A 20,855-nucleotide genomic window follows, 5' to 3' on the forward strand; every position below is an offset into this window, starting at 1 on the left:
TGCTAGTGATTTGTAGCTGCATATTTTGACAAATCGCAGTGTTACAAGGTTGACGAATGGCAATGTTACTAGAAAAAAAATGTCAATCTTTCTAGTTTGAGAAATGGCAACATACCAAAAATGATAGATATGCAAATCTTACCCAATTTTTTGTACGTGGTTGCACACGGGTCGTGCAGAAATCCTGCTCGGCACATTTTCCCTTGGCTTCCTGGGGAAGCTGTCGGTTTGCATACGGGTGTTCTAACTAAAACGTTTGCGATGAGTGTTTTATATTTAAAAACCGTTGACATTTTTTCAAAAGAAAATTGTTTGATAAGTCTGTACATTAAGAGAGAAAAAACGCAAGTTCGTTCAAACCATATCTTTCATTCAGTCACACTGTGAATTTATATTCATATGATTGAGAATTCGAGATACAGTATTAAACCCCAAAAAACTATTTCCGGCGGCGGCAGAGGCGGCGTGCCACGCCGTCGTTTTTGTTGTCGTCCTCCGGGACGCCGTTGTTAAAGTCTTCAAGGCAGCACAAAATGTTCTTCACTTGTAAATCAAACATCATGTCGTCGCGCGATCGACGGGGGGGAGGGGGCGCGGGAGGACGGCAACTGGTGCCGCTGAGAGGTAGCGGTCGACGGCAGCGTCCCATGCCACTGAGGGGGGCCCGCACGGGCACGGGCACGGGCGCGGCGGGTGCAGCCAAACACACGGGGACCGGCGCCGCGGTGGGTGGAGGGGCGGGCACGGGCGCGGCGGATGTAGCCAAACGCACGGGGGCCGGCGGCACGGTGGGTGGAGGGGCACGCACGGGCACGGGCGCTGGCGCTGGCATGCACACGAGCTCGCGCGGGCCGCGGAGACCTCGCTGAAGCCCGCGGCTACCAGCTCTGCGATAGTGCTCGGCGACCAACCCGTCAATGCTACGGGGATGGTCGCTGGCGCAAGCGCATGGATGGGAGCTAGGACGGGAGCGGGGGCAGCAACCGCCGCGGCCAGCTTGTTATGGGCCATGTCCATGAGGCCCCATTCCTCCTTATTTTCTATCTCCTCCGGCTCGGAGTCGACTTCACCATACTTGAAGACTAGTGGCAGATGATCATTCTGCGCCATGGCGGTGGAGGTGTGCGGTGGGGAGGGGAATGGGAGGCGAACAGTAAGGCCGCCCGTATTAAATAGCGGCTCGGGCGCCATTAATGGAGAGGAAGGCGGGTGGCCATGGAAGTCAAAGGGCTCCCTTCCCAGTGAGCTTGCGCAGCGTAAAGCTCGCACGCTTCCCGGTGAGCTTGCGCATTGGAGGACAGCTTGCATGCCTCTCGGTCAGCCTGCGCACCGGACTGCCCTCTCACGCCTCCCGTTCAGTCAAGGTCAAGCAGCTGTCCGCACGGCACCTACTACAGCCATTAAAACCAAGACACGTGGTGTCACGTGAATGGTTAACAGAATGCACACGTTTTGAATTATACAAACGTTTGAGATATTAAGTGGCAGCTATTTTTTCAAAATGCCTTTGTTGGCTGTCATTATTCGAGTGCGCCTTCTCTCAAAATGGACACGAAAAATGCCACATCATGTCGGGCGCCATTCCAAGACAGCATGCCGAGTTTCATGAATTTCAGACAAGTTTTGGATTTACAAGAATTTAAAAACCAGGAATCTCAGTGTTTTGTCGGCAATCAACGGCGCCCTGGTGTTTGAAATTCATTCCCATTTATTGCATGGGACCTAAGCATGCACCCAAGGACACAGATTCTATTTTTCAACCAATTTATATGCACTGGAGCATGTGCATGTAGTTCAGATTCAAATTATGCACATAAATGCATTGAAAACTCAGTTAATGCATAAAAATGTCCAAAAGAACCCCGAAAAATCACAAAAATTGACACAACACTCCTGTTGTTCTATGTTGACATGAGAAAAATTTTGGAAGCAATAAGAGGCAGTGGATATCGTTTCGTCCCCAAAGGTGGGACGTTCCCTACCGAAACCATGATGCTTGTTGTGAGAAGCTCTGGTTTGTGAGAAGCATATACCCAAACCTGCCCCAAACGGGACAAAATTTTACCACGGCATGTTGATGCCGCTCCATGAAAGCATGCCAAGTTTCATGAATTTCAGACGAGTTTTGGATTTACTAGAATTTAAAAACGAGGCATCTCAATGTTTGCCGGCAATCAACGGTGCCCTGGTGTTTGAAATTCATTCCTATTTCTTGCATGGGACCTAAGCATGCACCCAAGGACACATATTTGATTTTTCAACCAATTTATATGCACTGGAGCATGTGCATGTAGTTCAAATTTGAATTATGCACATAAATGAATTGAAAACTCAGTTAATGCATAAAAATGTCCAAACGAACCCCGAAAAATCCCAAAAATTGACACAACACTCCTGTTGTTCTATGTTGACACGAGAAATTTTTTGAAAGCAATAAGAGGCAATGGATATCGTTTCGTCCCCAAAGGTGGGACGTTCCCTACCGAAACCATCATGCTTGTTGTGAGAAGCTCTGGTTTGTGAGAAGCATATACCCGAACCTGCCCCAAATGGGACAAATTTTTTAACACGGCATGTTGATGCCGCTCCATGATAGCATGCCAAGTTTCATGAATTTCAGACGAGTTTTGGATTTACTAGAATTTAAAAACCAGGCATCTCAATGTTTTGTCGGCAATCAACAGTGCCCTGGTGTTTGAATTTCATTCCCATCTCTTGCATGGGACCTAGAAATTCACCCAAGGACACATATTAGATTTTTCAACCAACCTTAGTGCATTGGAGCATGTGCTTGTAGTTCAAATTTGAATTATGCACATAAAATGCCTAGAAAACCCAGTTAATGCATAAAAATGTCCAAACGAACCCCGAAAAATCACAAAAATTGACACAACACTCCTGTTGTTCTATGTTGACACTAGAAAATATTTGAAAGCAATAAGAGGCAATGGATATCGTTTCGTCCCCAAAGGTGGGACGTTCCCTATCGAAACCATCATGCTTGTTGTGAGAAGCTCTGGTTTGTGAGAAGCTTATACCGAACCTGCCCCAAACGGGACAATTTTTTACCATGGCATGTTGATGCCGCTCCATGATAGCATGCCAAGTTTCATGAATTTCAGACGAGTTTTGGATTTACTAGAATTTAAAAACCAGGCATCTCAATGTTTTGCCGGCAATCAACAGTGCCCTGGTGTTTGAATTTCATTCCCATCTCTTGCATGGGACCAAGAAATTCACCCAAGGACACACATGTGATTTTTCAACCAACTTTAGTGCATTGGAGCATGTGCTTGTAGTTCAAATTTGAATTATGCACATAAAATGCCTAGAAAACCCAGTTAATGTATAAAAAGGCCAAACGAACCCCGAAAAATTCCAAGATTGAACACAACACTCCTGTTGTTCTATGTTGACACTAGAAATTTTTTGAAAGCAATAAGAGGCAACGGATATCGTCCCGTCACCAAAGGTGGTACGTTCCCTATCGAAACCATCATGCTTGTTGTGAGAAGCTCTGGTTTGTGAGAAGCTTATACCCGAACCTGCCCCAAATGGGACAAAATTTTCACCACGGCATGTTGATGCCGCTCCATGATAGCATGCCAAGTTTCATGAATTTCAGACGAGTTTTGGATTTACTAGAATTTAAAAACCAGGCATCTCAACGTTTTGCCGGCAATCAACAGTGCCATGGTGTTTGAATTTCATTCCCATCTCTTGCATGGGACCTAGAAATTCACCCAAGGACACACATGTGATTTTTCAACCAACTTTGGTGCATTGGAGCATGTGCTTGTAGTTCAAATTTGAATTATGCACATAAAATGCCTAGAAAACCCAGTTAATGTATAAAAAAGGCCAAACGAACCCCGGAAAATTCCAAGATTGAACACAACACTCCTGTTGTTCTATGTTGACACTAGAAATTTTTTGAAAGCAATAAGAGGCAACGGATATCGTCTCGTCCCCAAAGGTGGTACGTTCCCTATATATTCGAAACCATCATGCTTGTTGTGAGAAGCTCTGATTTGTGAGAAGCTTATACCCAAACCTGCCCCAAATGGGACAAAATTTTCACCACGGCATGTTGATGCCGCTCCATGATAGCATGCCAAGTTTCATGAATTTCAGACGAGTTTTGGATTTACTAGAATTTAAAAACCAGGCATCTCAACGTTTTGCCGGCAATCAACAGTGCCATGGTGTTTGAAATTCATTCCCATCTCTTGCATGGGACCTAGAAATTCACCCAAGGACACACATGTGATTTTTCAACCAACTTTGGTGCATTGGAGCATGTGCTTGTAGTTCAAATTTGAATTATGCACATAAAATGCCTAGAAAACCCAGTTATGTATAAAAAGGCCAAACGAACCCCGAAAATTCCAAGATTGAACACAACACTCCTGTTGTTCTATGTTGACACTAGAAATTTTTTGAAAGCAATAAGAGGCAACGGATATCGTCTCGTCCCCAAAGGTGGTACGTTCCCTATCGAAACCATCATGCTTGTTGTGAGAAGCTCTGGTTTGTGAGAAGCTTATACCCAAACCTGCCCCAAATGGGACAAAATTTTCACCACGGCATGTTGATGCCGCTCCATGATAGCATGCCAAGTTTCATGAATTTCAGACGAGTTTTGGATTTACTAGAATTTAAAAACCAGGTATCTCAACGTTTTGCCGGCAATCAACAGTGCCCTGGTGTTTGAAATTCATTCCCATCTCTTGCATGGGACCTAGAAATTCACCCAAGGACACACATGTGATTTTTCAACCAACTTTAGTGCATTGGAGCATGTGCTTGTAGTTCAAATTTGAATTATGCACATAAAATGCCTAGAAAACCCAGTTAATGTATAAAAAAGGCCAAACGAACCCCGAAAAATTCATTCCCATTTCTTCCATGGGACCTAAGCATGCACTGAAGGACACAGATTTGATTTTTCAACCAATTTGTATGCACCGGAGCATGTGCATGTAGTTTAATTTTGAATTGTGCACCTGAAATGGCTAGAAAACCAGTTTAATATATGAAATGTCCAAACGAACCCTGAATAATTCCAATTCTTTTACGACACACATACAGTTGCATGTTCACTGCAGATAAAAGGTCTAGCAATTCAAACACCGTCCATTGCCGCTGTGACCCCATTTTGTAATTCAAATCAAGTAGATCCCACACAGTTTATTCTCACCAACCGTGTGAGATGTAGTACAAACTATCTTGGAGCACCGTCGGTGTATAGTACGCCTATGGCTTACGCGAGAAGGTGCATCGGCTACAATCCACAGCCGGCGTGTCAAGCACACTAGCTCGCTCCCCCAAAACTCCCGCCTCTGCATCCCTCTCTGCTTCAGTCCCTTGATTCAAATTTTCAGTAGCCCCGACATTTTACTCCCGCCTCTGCATCCCTCGCAATCTCAAAAATATCTGCTCACCCTTGATCCAAATTTTCAGTATCCCTGCCTTGTTACTCCCGCCTAGTAAAATTTTCAGTTGTCGCAGTATTTCCTCAAACACAACCTCCGCTCACACAGACACACACAATCCTCGAAACCATTGGTAGGTCGCCGCCATTGCCGGCGCCTCCGTCCTCAACCTCTGCCGGGGAACTTGAGTAGCCAATGGCCAAAAGGAGGTTTATCGCGGCCTTTTCGCCCGATGCCGGCGAGATAGCCGCCGAGGTGCCCCCATCGTCCTCCGCGGGCCCGATCCGCCGTCGTCGGTCCCCCGATCCGCCCGCCGCCGCGCCCCTACGCCAGCTCGAGGACTTCCCCATCCTCCCTCGGACCCGGCAGCCGACGAAGTCCTACCTCGGGGTCCGGCAGCGGCGGTGGGGGACGTGGGTCGCCGAGATTACAGATCGAGAGAACCACACCCGCCGGTGGCTCGGTAGCTTCCACACGGCCGAGCTCGCGGCCATGGAGTACGACCGCTGGCAGGTCCGCTACCACGGCGCGGGTGCTAGGCTCAATTTCCCCTTCGGCACATGTCCGGTCCACCTCGTTCCACCAGAGCCAGGGGTGGTGAGCTCGGCTATGGCGCGGGAGGACCGCGAGGCGTGGAAGCATCTCGAGGCCGAGGCTGCCGACGAGGCCTACATGCAAGAGCTCCGCTGGCAGCACCCGGAGCTCGTGGAGGCGGAGCGGGCGATCTTTGCCGGCGTGGAGGGCGGCGAGGTTATCGCGCTCTCCTCCGATGACGAGGTCGAAGGTGGCGAGGACGGCGGTGCGGAGGGCGGCGAGGTTATCGTGCTCTCCTCTGATGACGAGGTTGAAGGCGGCGGCGACGGCGGCGAGGAGGGCATCAAGGTGGGCCCCCAGGACGAGGAGATCGACGTCGACGAGTGGAGGAGGGCCTTCCCCAACGACCCCGACGACGGTACTGGCCCGGACCCAGCTCGCGGCACACCATACATGACGAGGAAGGATTGGCTCGACCTCTACTTCGACCGAAAGTAGTTTAGCTTAGTTTAAATTTATGTTTTATGTTCGGTTATGCAAAACTATCTATGTTTATGTTTGAATGCATGCTACTTTCGGTTGAACCTGCTTTGAACTTGATCAAATTGAAGTTTACAACCTTAAGTTTAGGGGATCGACTAGAAAAGGACAAAAATTGTTGGAGTATATATATATCCACTAAGGGTTTTAGTCCTTTAACTTTTTAAGGATCGCCTAGAGATGTCCTTATGACTTGTTTATTTCAGTTCTTCACAATGTGATGCTCTATATGTGCAACTATTTGCTGTGCAGTTCAATTTCATCAATAACAGTTTCAACAATACCACTATGAATTACGATATTTGGTTGCTGTTAAGGATATTGCAGTTAACATGCCTTTTCGTTTTTCAATTGTTGTTTAGCAACATGCATTGTACTGAATGACTAAATATGCAATCCCAGGCTACATAGCAACAAGGAAGAGTGTTACCTTAATGTTCTGATGATGTCTAGATATACATGTAATAAAATCTTATATAATGGGATGGATGGAATGTTGTACTACATCATTTTTCAATTGTTGTTTAGCTTCTAATATTAACTTGGTGCTTTTAGGTACATATATCATTGCCAAAGATCCACACTTCGACCCTTTCTGCGCATGGGGCAATGAGATATTCATGAACCAGCATCAAGTGAGGAAACTGATAAAGATTGTTACTAAAATGGGTCAAAAGATGTCAATCGAACTATTTGTTTACACTTTATGCAAGACAACAGTGAACTGCAGGATGGTAAGTAAGAACCCTGTAGCCTTCTTTTTACTGCCCGTAATGAGTTGTGTTAGATGACAATATCTGAATCTTTTTTCTTTTGCAGTGGATCCTGAAGCAGTTTACTCAAGATTACCTCTCAAACTACATGATTGGCGGCCGGCCATCACAAGGGGTTGGACTAGAGTCCTGCATGCCTTCTGCATCCAGGAGAGCACAATAGGGCCATTCCGCTTCACCTTGTTCAGCAACTGGAATGTCTGTCGCCTCTTTCTTTACCATCTGTAATAGTACAAGTATAGAACCCTGGTACATCATTCTTTATTTGGTGCTTCTGTAATTCTTAAACATATGTACCTGTGAATCGAATAATGCATTGGTTGTTTGAACCTGATGGATATGAATAAAGCTATAGCCTACTTTCAAGTTTAAATTAGGTACAAGTTTAAATAGCAGCAATTAAATTAGGGCAAAATTACGTTGTGCAGGTCATTACGGCACACACGGTTGGTAAAACACAAACGTTTGCGATATACACCATAATCCGAGACGGTTCACAGAGAGGAAACGTGTGCAAGCATGCACACAGTTGCCGTTCGCAAAGCGTGTGTGATGTCAGACACTATCACATACGGTGCGGGAAAACTAAATGTGTGTGATTGTCTACCTATCGTACACGGTTTATAATCATGAACTGTTTGTGATGTGCCAGGCATCGTAAATCTCCCGTGCCTGGAATCTGCCTAGAATCTGCCTAGAAAGCTCCCGTGCCTAGAATCTGCCTGGTTTTAGGCAGAACCACAAAACTCCGACTGCGATGGCAATGCGAGCACAAATGATTAGCAAGGATGAAGCGTTTGGGATATTCGAGATATCAGAAACGGTTATATAGGGACAACTGTATGCATCAAGGCTCCCTATCCCCGACGGTTTCTGGGTCGTGTGGGAAGGACCCCCCTATCGCCCACACTCACTTGGCGACGGTTCCAAATGCCGTCGCAGAAAGGGGTAAAAAACTGATTGTTTAGGACCGACGCGCACCAGTGTAGATGAACTAGGACGTGCGTCATGATATTGAAGAAGCATGGTGGGAACACCAGCTCGAAACTGACAAGACATTGCGCCACATCACTCCTTAGCCTTGGTATGATTTCTGGATCGATCACCTTGTGAGAGATTGCATTGAGGAATGCACATAGCTTCACAATGGCTAATCAGATGTTTTCCGGTAGAAGCCCCCTCAATGCAACCGGAAGCAGTTGCGTCATAATCACGTCGCAGTCATGAGACTTTAGGTTCTGGAAATTTTTCTCTGGCATATTTATTATTCCCTTTATATTCGACGAGAAGCCAGACGGGACCTTCATACTGAGCAGGCATTCAAAGAAGATTTCCTTCTCTTCTTTGGTAAGAGCATAGTTGGCAGGACCTTCATACTTCTTTGGAGGCATGCCGTCTTTTTGTGCAAACGTTGCAGGTCCTCCCGTGCCTCCGGTGTATATTTTGTCTTCCCATACACGCCCAAGAAGCCTAGCAGGTTCACGCAAAGGTTCTTCATCACGTGCATCACGTCGATTGAAGAGCGGACCTCTAGGTCTTTCCAGTAGGGTAGGTGCCAAAATATAGATTTCTTCTTCCACATGGGTGCGCGTCCCTCAACGTCATTTGGAACGGATAGTCCACCGGGACCCTTTCCAAATATTACGTGTAAATCATTGACCATAGCAAGTACGTGATCACCGGTACGCATGGCGGGCTTCTTCCGGTGATCTGCCTCGCCTTTGAAATGCTTGCCTTTCTTTCGACATTAATGGTTGGTCGGAAGAAATCAACGATGGCCCAGGTGCACATTCTTCCTGCATTTGTTCAGGTATATACTTTCGGTGTCAGCTAAATAGTGTGTGCATTCGTGGTATCCCTTGTTTGTCTGTCCTGAAAGGTTACTGAGAGCAGGCCAATCGTTGATGGTTACAAACAGCAACACATGCAGGTTAAATTCCTCCTGTTTGTGCTCATCCCACACACATACACCGTTTCCATTCCACAGCTGTAAAAGTTCTTCAACTAATGGCCTTAGGTACACATCAATGTCGTTGTCGGGTTGCTTAGGGCCTTGGATGAGAACTGGCATCATAATGAACTTCCGCTTCATGCACATCCAAGGAGGAAGGTTATACATACATAGAGTCACGGGCCAGGTGTTGTGATTGTTGCTCTGCACCCTGAAAGGATTAATGCCATCCGCGCTTAAACCAAACCATACGTTCCTTGGGTCACCTGCAAACTCAGCCAGGTACTTTCTCTCGATTTTTCTCCACTGCGACCCGTCAGCGGGTGCTCTCAACTTCCCATCTTTCTTACGGCCCTCTCTGTGCCATCACATCAACTTGGCATGCTCTTCATTTCTTAACAGACGTTTCAACTGTGGTATTATAGGAGCATACCACATCACCTTGGTAGGAACCCTCTTCCTGGGGGGCTTGTCGTCAACATCACCAGGGTCATCTCGTCTGATCTTATACCGCAATGCACCGCATACCGGGCATGCGTTCAAATCCTCGTACGCACCGCGGTAGAGGATGCAGTCATTAGGGCATGCATGTATCTTCTGCACCTCCAATCCTAGAGGGCATATGACCTTCTTTGCTGCGTACGTACTGTCGGGCAATTCGTTATCTTTGGAAGCTTCTTCTTCAATATTTTTAGTAGCTTCTCAAATCCTTTGTCAGGCACATCATGTTGGGGAACGTAGTATTTCAAAAAAATTCCTATGATCATGCAAGATCTATCTAGGATAAGCATAGCAACGAGCGAGGAGAGTGTGTCCACGTACCCTCGTAGACCGAAAGCGGAAGCGTTTAGTAATGCGGTGGATGTAGTCGAACGTCTTCGCGATCCAACCGATCCAAGCACCAATCGTACGGCACCTCCTCATTCAGCACACGTTCAGCTCGGTGACGTCCCTCGAACTCTTGATCCAGTTGAGGCCGAGGGAGAGTTGTGTCAGCACAACGGCGTGGTGACGGTGATGATGAAGTTACCGGCGCACGGCTTTGCCTAAGCACTACAACGATATGACCGAGGTGTGTACTATGGAGGGGGGCACCGCACACGGCTAAGAGATTGTCTGTTGTGCTATTGGGGTGCCCCCTGGCCACGTATATAAAGGAGGGAGGAAGAGGAGGCCGGCCTAGGAGGGGCGCGCCTATAGGGGGGTCCAACTAGGATTCCCAATCCTTGTTGGAGTCCCCTTCCTTTTCCAAGAGGGGAGAGAGGGAAGGAGTAGGAGAGGGAGGAGTCGCCCCCTCCCAAGTCCAATTCGGACTTGCCATGGGGGGGCGCGGCCACCCCTTGAGGCCCTTCTCTCCTTTCCGCTAAGGCCCATGAAGGCCCAATATTTCCCCCGGCGAATTCCCGTAACTCTCCGGTACTCCGAAAAATACCCGAACCACTCAGAACCTTTCCGATGTCCGAATATAGCCTTCCAATATATCGATCTTTATGTCTTGACCATTTCGAGACTACTCGTCATGTCCGTGATCTCATCTGGGACTCCGAACAAACTTCGGTCATCAAATCACATAACTCATAATACAAATCGTCATTGAACGTTAAGCGTGCGGACCCTACGGGTTCGAGAACTACGTAGACATGACCGAGACTCATCTCCGTTCAATAACCAATAGAGAAACCTGGATGCTCATATTGATTCCTACATATTCTACGAAGATCTTTATCGGTCAAACCGCATAACAACATACGTTGTTTCCTTTGTCATCGGTATGTTACTTGCCCGACATTCGATCGTCAGTATCATTATACCTAGTTCAATCTCGTTACCGGCAAGTCTCTTTACTTGTTCCGTAATGCATCATCCCGCAACTAACTCATTAGTCACATTGCTTGCAAGGCTTATAGTGATGTGCATTACCGAGAGGGCCCAGAGATACCTCTCCGATACACTGAGTGAAAAATCCTAACCTCGATCTATGCCAACTCAACAAACACCATCGGAGACACCTGTAGAGCATCTTTATAATCACCCAGTTACGTTGTGACGTTTGATAGCACACAAGGTGTTCCTTCGGTATTTGGGATTTGCATAATCTCATAGTCATAGGAACATGTATAAGTCATGAAGAAAGCAGTAGCAATAAAACTAAACGATCAATATGCTAAGCTAACGGATGGGTCTTGTCCATCACATCATTCTCCTAATGATGTGATCCTATTCATCAAATGACAACACATGTCTATGGTCAGGAAACATGACCATCTTTGATAAACAAGCTAGTCAAGTAGAGGCATACTAGGGACACTCTGTTTTGTCTATGTATCCACACATGTATCAAGTTTCCGGTTAATACAATTCTAGCATGAATAATAAACATTTATCATGATATAAGGAAATAAAATAATAACTTTATTATTGCATCTAGGGCATATTTCCTTCAGTCTCCCACTTGCACTAGAGTCAATAATCTAGTTCACATCGCCATGTGATTTCACACCAATACTTCACATCTTTATGTGATTAACACCCATAGTTCACATCGCCGTGTGACCAATACCAAAGGGTTTACTAGAGTCAATAATGTAGTTCACATCACCATGTGATTAACACCCAAAGAGTACTAAGGTGTGATCATGTTTTGCTTGTGAGAGAAGTTTAGTCAACGGGTCTGCCACATTCAGATCCGTATGTGTGTTTTGCAAATTTCTATGTCTACAATGCTCTGCACGGAGCTACTCTAGCTACACTACAACAGGAACCCCCCTATAGCAACGCATTTTTCTGTATCTAAAAGTTCATATATGCGTTGTTAGTGTCTTTACCAACGGAATAGGATGTGTTGCCTTACACGGCGTTGCTAGCGCATAATGCAACGCTTATATTGTCGTTGGTAAAAGGGACCGTTGCAAGAATACAACACATAAAAGAGAATTGTGCAACACTTCTATATGTTGGTGCTTAATGTACAGGAAACAAAATCCCATTGCTTGGCAACGAAGAATTTGCAACGCTTCAAGTTTTGGTTCATATATAGCGTAAACAATATTATTTTTAATACATATTGCCAGCAATTAAATTAATGCTTCACATAATGCTGATAATAATTTATTTCAAGTGAAGAAAAATGAGAGAAAATACTCATGGGAGACAGAAATCATATATTAGTTAAAACTGTTTGATTACAATGGTAGACATTACATGAGGAAAATCATCCAAATGGGATGTATAATATAAATGTTCTCTTGATGGTGAAACTTAAATTGAAAGCATGCATCAACATCCCTACAGATTAACTAAAACATAATTGAGGAACATCATCCCTACAACTTTACTAAAACTGAAAGCATCCGTCTCCATCATCATGAACACGAACATCATCGTCATCATAGTAGTATGCTTGCCCACACACCCATATAATCATCCATTTATCTTTTGAATCTACAAACAAAAAAACAAAATGAACTGTTCACACACAAAGCATGATGCAATTCGTGATAGAGGCAGGATATTAGTCACTTACAAAGGTTGCCATGCAAAAAAATTCTGCATTACCAAGAGTATTACAGTTTTTGCGACTCCATACCAAATATTTAGTTTTCACAAGTGCCATATCGACATGCACTACCTACAATTCATTAGTAATTTCAGCACCATCAAGCTCAGATTTAGGATCACAACTTACAATTGTAGCAATACCGGTCTCCGTTATGATTTTTCAGGCTCATTAAAAATACTTTTGGTCCTGCCTGTTAGAGAAAATCAAAGTTACCATTGGCAGAAACATGTTGAGCAAAATAATTAAAAGAAAAGTGACATATAACAGAAAAAGTTCAGAGGCCAAGACCTATCGTGTTTGCATCTTTTCCTTTACTATATGGTCTCTTGTGTTGTCCCATGAGATGCCATCTTTGAAGTCTTTCAAGGGATAAGAGATTATAAGCCAGCTAACACTGAGTTATATTGTGCCATCACACATGTACCTGCCTGCTATTTAAAGGACATACCAATATAAATGGGGCGGGAAATAATGGAAGCGTGTAAAGAATTTAAAATGCTCAAACCATGCCACATTGTAAAAACATACGTCTAGTCAATGCACATAGAAGAAAATGGAAGGAAGCAAGGGAAAAAGCCTTTCAGCATACAACGGCTATAACCCAACATCACACACGTCATATGGTTATGAATACATTCTTCTACGGGTTAATCTCATGATGTGCAACATCTATGAAATTCTATGAAGCCTTTCACTACCAACAAAGTAGTTTTGGTGATGAACGCTTAAAATAATTAAACTTCATATGATAGCTTCAGTGTAGAACACAAAGATAAACATTTTTATTCAAGTAGCAGTATGGTACGATCAACTGCATAATTCTGAGGCACCTACTGGGAGATACTGAAGCAGTATGTTTGAGCTTTAATCAGGTAACAAAATATTACTATATCAATACCTTGGACATATTAAGCCAAAAGATAAATTAAATTTACTGAATTAGTACAAATAAAACATATTAGACAATATAAATAAGCTTTGAAGTATAAGATCCATCATAAATGAGGTACTCCCAGTACCGGCCTAATGATTTTGCATGAAGTGCAGCGAGGACAGCAGGGAGGATCGACCATTAGTTCATCTTTACCACCAACTCCTAATAAAATAGCTAGTATATATCCAGATCAAACTCTAAATAGCACATCTGAGCAGATCAATCAGTAGTGACACTACTAAGAAAAGGAGAAGACACGGCAGAGAAAACAAGACTGTAGCATGCTCGAACAAATAATTAGGACGCCCTGTTTGTAGACTACAAATACAAATTTACTTCTCTTTTCCCCATGGTGTGTATTCTTCTTTGTAAAGGAAAAGCACGTCAAGGGAATAAAGGAGTGATATTACGAATGTAGGTAAGCATAGTACAAAGAGGAAGCATGGACCACACAAGAAGTGTCTAGAATTTGGCAAACCAGTAGAGAGAACCGTGTAGGTATATGTTGTTAATAATATGAGAAAGGGGACATCAATCAAATTCCAAAAGCCAAGTGAATAAATGGAAAACATCCATGGTTTTTTATTCCTGGAACACAATCTAGTTCAGCTATCTTTACAAAATACAGAAGTCAGATAAGTTGTAATAGGTGTAGAATTTTATCTAACATGTCACTTGACTAAATAAGTACTACTCGTCTCAGCGTAGTTTTATAAGACCTGCTTCTCTAATCTCTTCTACTGTATTTAGGGGTTACACAGTAAACATTTTATGTTCATAAATCATAAGTAAATCGCAAGATCTGCTTGCTTCAAAAAAAATTGATATGACATGAAGCTCACATAAACATCTTTTAAAATGGCAAGCATAGCTCATGGTAGATGTACTCAATAATATTTTCAGAGTTTTCTGACAAGCAACAGTGATTGATCACCAGATTGCCTTCCTTACGCTCTTGAACTCCAACTGTAGTGGGCAGAAAGCCTTATGAAGCTCTGAGTGCTAATAATGTCACCAGATGCTGATGGATGATGATGCGGAGAACTGTGGATCAGAAGCCCTAAGATCCAACAAGTACTCGGCCTTGCCATGCTCTGCACCGATGTCCTTCTCCCCCAGCGTCACAGTGGCTTAGTCGACCGAGCTTCATAAAGTTGTCAAGCTGCTCCTCAGTTTGTAGTAGCAGAGAACATAGAGATCGAAATGGTCTTTTAAGCGGATGAATATATGCAACAAAAAGTTACCAAACTGTGTCTCAAATAAAAGACAGGGAGAAAGTTTTGGGGTCATGTCCATTGCAACATATCAGTGCTTGAGTGTGATTGCATTTCTCTACACCGAGTGTAGGTAATTATTACTTAGTAGAGAAATTTGATATTGTAACCTGCTCCGAAGTCTCGGAAAGAAATATGAGCATATGACGGCGTGAGTGATCAGGCCTACAACATAAGCAAGTGGCACCGTAAGCAGAAAGTGGAACTTTGAAGCATCAACATCAACCACGAGACTAAGACAACAAGCCTTATTATACAATCAGTCAATCACATAATCAAAGACAACAACCAACGACTGCACAATCAAGTTTCACTTCCATGGGCTGGTGACAAGCTCCTGAGCCATAACTAGAATCAATTCAATCACAGCAAGAGGCCTCAGCTAGAAGCTCCCCTCCGCACCAACCATCTATAATTCAACCTCTCGGTCATTACCAGGGACGAGCAAGTCGTAAGTAGCAATTCCCAACTAGACTGAAGTCGAGTAGAGCAAGATGGGGAAAATAAAATTGGAGAAGAAAAGCGGTCCGGCTCACCACGGCAGCGCGATCGCGAGGGTTGTTGTAGCGGTAACTCTGCCCGTAGCCGCAGGCCCTCGTGCGGAGGTAGTAGACGCAGTTGGTCGTAGGGAAGCGGTGACGAGGGGCGGCGCGCCGGGAAGCAAGGTCGCAGAGGAGAGTTGACTAGGGACGGCGCGCCAGGATGGAGAATCGCAGGGGGAGTGGTGAGGGGCGGCCTTCCGAGACGGAGGATCGCAGGGGAGTGGTGAGGGGCGGCGCTCCGGGATGCAGGTAGGTTGAGGGGCGGTGGGCAGCGTGAGAGAGATCGAGAGGAACAGGGAGGCTGGGAAAAGGTAATGACCTAGATTAATTGTGAAACCAACTTGGGCCGGGCCACAAGAGTCTGGAGTTGTGGAGCACACATCTACAACGCATATTCTACAATGCTTATTATCTGTATCTGTTGGGAATTTTGTAACATACAGTCAAAACGTTGTAGAATATATGTTGCATTATAGGGGGTTTTCTTGTAGTGCTAATAGCTCCCACTTTCAATATGTATCTAGATAGAGACTTAGAGTCATCCAGATCGGTGTCAAAGCTTGCATCGACGTAACTCTTTAAGACGAACTTTTTATCACCTCCATAATCGAGAAATATTTCCTTATTCAACTAAGGATAATTTTGACCATTGTCTAGTGATCTACTCCTAGATCATTATTGTACCCTCTTGCCAAACTCATGGTGAGGTACACAATAGGTCTGGTATACAGCATAGCATACTTTATAGAACCTATGGCTGAGGCATAGGAAATGACTTTCATTCTCTCTCTATCTTCTCCAGTGCTCGGGTTTTGAGTCTTACTCAATTTCATACCTTACAACTCAGGCAAGAATTCTTCTTTGACTGATCCATTTTGAACTCCTTCAAAATCTTATCAAGGTATGTACTCATTGAAAAACTCTTATCAAGCGTCTTGATCTATCTCTATAGATCTTGATGCTCAATATGTAAGCAGCTTCACCGAGGTCTTTCTTTGAAAAACTCCTTTCAAACACTCCTTTATGCTTTCCAGAAAATTCTACATCATTTCCGATCAACAATATGTCATTCACATATACTTATCAGAAAAGTTGTAACACTCCCACTCACTTTCTTGTAAATACAGGCTTCACCGCAAGTCTGTATAAAACTATATGCTTTGATCAACTCATCAAAGCGTATATTCCAACTCTGAGATGCTTGCACCAGTCCATAGATGGATCGCTGGAGCTTGCACATTTTGTTAGCACCTTTAGGATTGAGAAAACCTTCTGGTTGCATCATATACAACTCTTCTTTAATAAATCCATTAAGGAATGCAGTTTTGATATCCATTTTGCCAGATTTCATAAAATGCGGCAATTGCTAACCTGATTCGGACAGACTTAAGCATCGATACAAGTGAGAAAATCTCATCGTAGTCAACACCTTGAACTTGTCGAAAACCTTTAACGACAATTCGAGCTTTGTAGATTGTATCACTACTATCAGCGTCCGTCTTCCTCTTGAAGATCCATTTGTTCTTAATGGCTTGCCGATCATCGGGAAAGTCCACCAAAGTCCACACTTTGTTCTCATACATGGATCCTATCTCAGATTTCATGGCCTCAAGCCAGTTCGCGGAATTTGGGCCCATCATCGCTTCCTCATAGTTCGTAGGTTCGTCATGGTCAAGTAACATGACCTCCAGAATAGGATTTCCATACCACTCTGGTGTGGACCTTACTCTGGTTGACCTACGAGGTTCGGTAGTAACTTTATTTGAAGTTTCATGATCATCATCATTAACTTCCTCACTAATTGGTGTAGGAATCACTGGAACTGATTTCTGTGATGAACTACTTTCCAATTCGGGAGCAGGTACAATTACCTCATCAAGTTCTACTTTCCTCCCACTCACTTCTTTCGAGAGAAACTCCTTCTATAGAAAGGATCCATTCTTAGCAACGAATATCTTGCCTTTGGATCTGTGCTAGAAGGTGTACCCAACAGTCTCCTTTGGGTATCCTATGAAGACGCATCTACGATTTGGGTTCGAGATTATCAGGTTGAAGCTTTTTCACATAAGCATCGCAGCCCCAAACTTTAAGAAACGACAACTTCGGTTTCTTGCCAAACCACAATTCATATGGTGTCATCTCAATGGATTTAAATGGTGCCCTATTTAACATGAATGCAGTTGTCTCTAATGCATAACCCCAAAATGATAGTGGTAAATCGATAAGAGATATCATAGATCGCACCATATCTAATAAAGTACGGTTACGATGTTCAGACACACCATTACGCTGTGGTGTTCCAGGTGGCGTGAGTTCTGAAACTATTCCACATTGTTTCAAATGAAGACCAAACTCATAACTCAAATATTTGCCTCCGCGATCAGATCGTAGAAACTTTATTTTCTTGTTACGATGATTTTCCACTTCACTCTGAAATTCTTTGAACTTTTCAAATGTTTCAGACTTATGTTTCATCAAGTAGATATACCCATATCTACTAGGTTAGAGAATAACGATACCCGCCACGAGCCTCAACACTCATCGGACCGCATACATCAGTATGTATTATTTCCAGATGCTCACTCCATTGTTCCGGAGAACGGAGTCTTAGTCATCTTGCCCATGAGGCATGGTTCGCAAGCATCAAGTGATTCCAAAAGCCCATCAGCATGGAGTTCCTTCATGCGCTTTACACCAATATGACCTAAACGGCAGTGCCACAAATAAGTTGCACTATCGTTATTAACTTTGCATCTTTTGGCATTAATATTATGAATATGTGTATCACTACGATCAAGATTCAATAAACCACTTATATTGAGTGTATGACCGTAGAAGGTTTTATTCATGTAAATAGAACAACAATTATTCTTTGACTTAAATGAATAAACGTATTGCAATAAACATGATCCAATCATATTCATGCTCAATGCAAACACCAAATAACATTTATTTTAGGTTCAACACTAATCCCGAAGGTAAAGGGAGTGTGCGATTGTGATCTTATCAACCTTGGAATCACTTCCAACACACATCATCACCTCGCCCTTAACTAGTCTCTGTTTATTTTGCAACTCCTATTTTGAGTTACTACTCTTAGCAACTGAACCAGTATCAAATACCGAGGGGTTGCTATAAACACTAGTAAAGTATAGATCAATAACATGTATATCAAATATACCTTTGTTCACTTTGCCATCCTTCTTATCTGCCAAGTATCTAGGGCATTTCCACTTCTAGTGACCATTTCCTTTGCAGTAGAAGCACTTTGTTTCAGGCTTGGATCTAGCTTTGGGCTTCTTCATGGGAGTGGCAACTTGCTTGCCATTCTTCTTGAAGTTCCCTTTCTTTCCCTTGCCCTTTTACTTGAAACTAGTGGTCTTGTCAACCATCAACACTTGATGCTCTTTCTTGATTTCCACCTTCGCCGACTTCTGCATCACGGAGAGCTTGGGAATCATTTTTGTCATCCCTCACATATTATAGTTCATCACGAAGTTCCAGTAACTTGGTGATAGTGACTAGAGAACTTTGTCAGTCAGTATCTTATCTGGAAGATAAACTCCCACTTATTCAAGTGATTGTATTACTCAGACATTCTGAGCACAAGCTCACTAGCTGAGCTATTCTCCTCCATCTTGTAGGCAAAGTATTTGCCAGAGGTCTCATACCTCTTAACACGGGCATGAGTCTAAAATACCAATTTCAGCTCTTGGAACATCTCATATCCTCCTTGGCATTCAAAACGTTTTTGAAGTCCCGGTTCTAAGCCGTAAAGCATGGTGCACTAAACTATCAAGTAGTCATCATACCCAGCTTTGTCAAACGTTCATAACATCTGCATCTGCTCCTGCAATAGGTCTGTCACCTAGCGGTGCATCAAGGACATAATTTTTCTATGCAGCAATGAGGATAATCCTCAGATCACGGACCCAATCCGCATCATTGCTACTATCATCTTTCAACTTAGTTTTCTCTAGGAACATATCAAAAATAAAACAGGGGAGCCATACACGAGCTATTGATCTACGACATAGATATGCAAATACTATCAGGACTAAGTTCATGATAAATTAAAGTTCAATTAATCATATTACTTAAGAACTCCCACTTAGATAGACATCCCTCGAGTCATCTAAATGATCACGCGATCCAAATAAACTAAACCATGTCCGATCATCACGTGAGATTGTGACACCCTTGATTCGACCGTACACTAATCATACACGCAAATGTGTATGACCAAGATCAGGGACTCACGGGAAGATATCACAACACCACTCTAGACACAAATTAAAATAATACAAGCTTCATATTACAAGCCAGGGGCCTCGAGGGCTCGAATACAATCTTGATACACAAGAGTCAGCGGAAGCAACAATATCTGAGTATAGACATAAGTTAGACAAGACTGCCTTAAGAAGTCAAGCACAAAAGCAACACGATCGAAGAGGCAAGGCCTCCTGCCTAGGACCTCCTAACTACTCCTGGTCGTTGGCGATCTCCATGTAGTAGTATCCGTCGGTGGTGGCATCTGGCTCCAAGGATCCACCATCTGGTTGCATCAACCGGAAAGAAGAAGGAAGGGGGAAAAGGGGTAGCAAAGCAACCGTGAGTACTCATCCAAAGTACTCGCAAGCATCAGATCTATACTAAGTATGCATTAGTATCAAAAGGAAGGGCTGTATATGTGGATTGAACTGCAGAATGCCAGAATAGAGGGGAAGGCCTAGCCTATCGAAGACTAGCATCTTCAAGCAGCTCCAAGCATCTTGCAGCATGTGGAAGAGTAAAGAATAGCAGTTTATATTTAACAAACATGTTGTAGCATTAACGCCCAGAGATCCTTCCTCGACTCCCTACGAGAAAGCAATCCTGGAGCCACATATCCATCTCATGTCTCAAGTATCCATTTCTAGTTATATAAGATCCGGATACAAGTCTGAACGTCCATTACCGAGGACACGGTATTCGAATATATATCTTCCCTGCAGGGGTGCACCACGTTACCCAACACGCTCGATCACTCTGGCCGGACACACCTTTCTGGGGTCAATGCCCGGCCTCGGAAGATCAACATGTCATAGCCCTACCTAGGTTCAGCAGAGAGGTCCCCGTCGGTCTACATCCTAAGCACTCCGGGGTCTGGGCCCATCGCCCGTTGCACTCTGGGTCGTTGTGCGACGAGCCGGGACAAGCACCACCTCATACTGGATGGCACTGGCCCGACAGGCCCACAATGCTGAACTGGACGTCTGACAAAGCTTCGGCTGATACTGTGACGTCGAGGCCCATAACTATTCTTGTGTCGTG

The 20,855-nt window shown here is 44.0% G+C and overlaps 1 long non-coding RNA gene across 2 annotated transcripts; it reads right to left on the minus strand.

Moving 5' to 3' along the window:
* Positions 1–12,385: 12,385 nt before the first annotated feature.
* LOC123077376 (uncharacterized) lies at positions 12,386–15,517 on the minus strand. Of its 2 annotated transcripts, XR_006436608.1 has the most exons (4): positions 14,971–15,517; positions 14,678–14,870; positions 13,081–13,220; positions 12,386–12,982 (listed from the first exon to the last, which is right to left on the minus strand). It is a non-coding gene; the product is annotated as an uncharacterized lncRNA (long non-coding RNA). The 2 variants fall into 2 exon arrangements; XR_006436607.1 differs by lacking the exons at positions 14,678–14,870; positions 14,971–15,517 and having other exon boundaries at positions 12,386–12,674; positions 12,757–12,982; positions 13,081–14,657.
* Between the last annotated feature and the right edge of the window lie 5,338 nt (positions 15,518–20,855).

Source organism: Triticum aestivum, chromosome 3D (genome assembly GCF_018294505.1).
Source record: "Triticum aestivum cultivar Chinese Spring chromosome 3D, IWGSC CS RefSeq v2.1, whole genome shotgun sequence".
In the NCBI taxonomy this organism is placed as follows: Eukaryota; Viridiplantae; Streptophyta; class Magnoliopsida; order Poales; family Poaceae; genus Triticum; species Triticum aestivum.